General features: G+C 45.9%; 1 long non-coding RNA gene across 1 annotated transcript; it reads left to right on the top strand.

Moving 5' to 3' along the window:
* Positions 1 to 382: 382 nt before the first annotated feature.
* On the top strand, positions 383 to 2805 carry LOC106037495 (uncharacterized). Its single transcript, XR_001208069.3, has 3 exons — positions 383 to 1526; positions 2444 to 2493; positions 2720 to 2805. It is a non-coding gene; the product is annotated as an uncharacterized lncRNA (long non-coding RNA).
* The last annotated feature ends 950 nt before the right edge of the window (positions 2806 to 3755 follow it).

A 3755-nucleotide genomic window follows, 5' to 3' on the forward strand; every position in this document is an offset into this window, starting at 1 on the left:
GCCTTTCTGCATCTCCTTGGCTACTCTTATGGTGCTTTTTCGTTAAGGCTACGTACTTTCAAGAAATGAGCAAAAACTGTGGCACATTCCCCTCACTGTGCTCCACGGGCGTACACCACCAGCCTGTGACTCCTCTAATCATGCCATTACAAGGATGCTCCAGCCCTGGGCCACCTACAAACTCCAGGGGCTCCTGAAGTGTGTGGCACCATAAGGATCCAACAGAAGATTTATCCGCCCAAACCTGTCCGTGTGGTATCACTGTGAGGGTACACAAAAATCAGGGTGGCAGCCTCAGGCTGGGAACAGTGTGCCTCCCATTGCATGCACTAAAGGCAGGTGATGCTTAGGTGTGTGCTGATGACATGAGATAATTTTGATTTAAAGCACATGAGATAATTTTAAGTGTATATCCAAATTTATGCATGAAACGCAGTAGATGTACCCACTGTTTGTGATCCAATACAAGGGCTTGTACACTTCTTACTGGTGTAGGCAGAATCTGCTTGTCCCTTCTCATAATTTCCTGAATTCCCATCACATCCTTAATATATCTCAGTTTCTAAGGGTCCAGTCATTTGCAGAAATTATCATTTTAATGCCATGTATGATCATGAACTCTAGGCATGTCAGTGGCAGGCCACCATCTATTTTCACTATATGACCAGGGCTTGTCTTGCCACTAGCTTTTCCTCGTCAAGTTGGCATAAGCTTCTATAGATAGCTATAGAAGCTGATCTGTTCTTCTTTGCAGGCTTGACAGTCAAGGCAGCACAAGTGGCACAAAGGGGTCAACACCTAACTCTATTTTAGTCCTGCAGGGCTTTCACCTTCTGGGACTATTTTGATAGAGTGCTGGATAAGATTTCCAATAATCTCTTCACCCTCACCATGTGGTGGGGATGTTCTGGCATTCCACCACAGTTCTGAATTATAAACCGAGCAACAGCATCTCTCATTTCATGAGGTTTTCAAACTGAAAGTTTGAAACACTCACTGCTTAACAGGGGTGTTGTTTCTAGATGCTATTAGAGAGAGCCCTGACAGCAATAATTGGCCTTAATTGCCCTGAGGGCACCAATTGGCCTTAATTGCCCCGGGAAGCACTGATCTGGGTCCTTTGACCAGCACTGATCCTGTCTTCTGCTGTTCCTGTTGGGACTCCTTGGATGGGGTCTTGCACTGACACATCACCTCACCTTGTCTGGCTGTCACTGAACTGCCACTGCTCTGGCCTGCTCAAGCACTGTGGGGCTGTGCTTTGCTGGTGAAGGTGCTGTCCCACCTGTGTTGTGGCCACCCTCAGCTGCTTGCTTGCCCTTTCCTGCTGCTCCTGCACAGGTGTCCTGCTGGTACTCTCAGATGTGTCCTGTCTTGTCAACTCCATGTCAATAAAAGACGGTCAGTTCCCTGGTTCTTGTCAGGAGAAATGGCCAAGTATTGCTGTGATTTGTCTGGAGAGACAAGGAGATCATCATGTCTACAACCTTCAGGGAGATGCTGGAACCCAGATAAGCTTGCTTTAGGTAAAGTGCACACATTGATATTCTTCATGCTGTTGTGGTTTTGCTCTCTACTTTCCTGAGGCATGGTCGTGTCTTCCTTTGAATCCTTCCTGAGAGTAGGAAGCATTTAACTGTTTCGATCACATAATAGGTTGCTGTTCTTTGTACTTTTCAGTAAGGACAGAACAATGTATTTCCTACGAATTGCATTTGCCTCATGCTGGCCAATGCATGTCATCAGCATACGGATGTATTTTTCTCAGCTGATTTTCCTGCTTATCATTTTGGTTGGTATTACATGACAGCTAGGTCTGCAGTCCAGCAGAAATCAAATTGGTCATTGATCCTAGAGCAGAGTAACTGCAATGGTAGCTGAATGGCTAGCAGTCTTCAGAGATGTGCCTTGTATGTGTGAATCTCCTAGGCTCTGTTATCACACTGTAGAAATCCTCTTCACTGGAAGTCTGTGTCAATAACTTTACCACTCCTTAAGCAGCTATGCCTTCCTTCTGCAGAAGATACCCTGCTGCAGGGAGAAATGGGGCTGTTTCTCCATCTTCCATCCCTATTCATGAACTTTGTTATCCTCCAGTCTCCTGAATTGTTTCTGTGGGGTATGCTGGATTCTGATTTATTAACTGGCTTTCCTGCTTCATGAAAATTATTGTCTTTGGCACAGGCACTGGTTCTGCTCTAGCAGCCATTGTTTTGGTGCTGTCTTTGGTTCAGTTCAGCAGCCCTTGCTGCTCCTTCCATAGGCCTAGCTCTGTGTCTGAACAAACTGGAGTCCTTGCACTTCAGAGGTGGGGGCACTCGCAGGGATCTTTAATGAGTGTCCATGGCAGACTTCTTGGTTGTTGCTCTAAGTATGTTTCTTCTATATTATATAAGTACAAACATGTTGTAGCATTCCCCAACAGCAGCTCTCATTTCCCCAGGGTCACTGTACTCACCAAATACATTGCATGTTTCCTTACATTACAGGCAGGTAAGGGAATTGCATGGCAAGTGTATCTCGCCACTTACCCCTTTTTCATCTCACTGGAGGAAAAGACTAACTTTTTTGTTCACGCACCCCTTGGCCAACTGTTAGTACCCAAACAGGGACATTTCTTCACAGGCTTGGGCACATAGCTTTGAGGCTGGCAATAAGAGCATCTCTGCACTGTTTTTACAAGTTTCTGTCTTTGTGTAGTCTCACTCTTTCTTCACAGGGATCTCACAGGATTGCAGGTTATCTTCTATACTGCCACATGCTTGCTTGGCAAGAACCAGAAAGGGCTACATTTATGAAACAGAATTCATCTGCTTAGGAACGAAGATGTCTCCTTACTATGATACTGCAGCCAGCATTAAACTATATGCATGTAGACTGACATACAAGTTTCCCCAGTTCTTCGTTCCCATTTTAAGACTGTTACATTGACTGCTTCAAGGCTACATCAGAACACCAGTCATTTGTTGGATCCTCCAATGTTAACAAGGCCCAAGGAACTGTGAGCCCTGAGCCCCAAACTAATACAGGCACAGGTTTCAAAGGCTGGAGACTTCACTTTGTTTAGCAGTTATTTTGTTAGTGCCAAGCAGGTATGTGTGTAAATCCCTCCTGTTGGAGATAATGTCTTTGATCCCTGGTATCTAAACTACCCACCTGTGGAAGGAGTCAGCATCCCAGGTCTGTGTAATAGTGAATCACTGTTACTCATTCCTTCCTTGCTCCCTGGACCCTCTCCAAGTTGGACCACTGGTTTTGGTGTATTTCCAGACAGAAACATGATGTTGGCAGCTTCTTGAATACTTCCTGGGCTCCAGAAACTGAAATCCTCAGCCTCTGCCCCCAGAGACAGCCCCTGAGGATGAATATCCTGGCATGTTTTTTGTAACAGGATCTGAAGAGGAACTTGCTGATTAACATGTCACAGAGATGTGCCCTGAAACCTCGTGGTCCCTTATCTGACCACAAATACTGCCCTTTTTGCCCAGCTGTAAGAAGCTTCATGCTTGGCTTTCCTTACTTACCCTTCTGACATGTTGTGCTTGGATGAGCAGCACCTCTGAAAGCTAGCAGGGCATTCTCTACATATGGCTCACCTCTTCCAGGCTGGGAAGAAAGAAATGTCTGTCCTGGCTGGTGTGACTTCAAGGTGGCAATCCACACTTGTGGAGCTGTCCTGCTTTGACAAGCACCATCCCGGGATGCATGATCCAAGGAGCCAGTCGAGTCTCTCATACAGGTCGGTGCCTTTGTTC

The sequence above is a fragment of the Anser cygnoides genome, chromosome 1 (genome assembly GCF_040182565.1).
Source record: "Anser cygnoides isolate HZ-2024a breed goose chromosome 1, Taihu_goose_T2T_genome, whole genome shotgun sequence".
NCBI classification, from domain to species: Eukaryota; Metazoa; Chordata; class Aves; order Anseriformes; family Anatidae; genus Anser; species Anser cygnoides.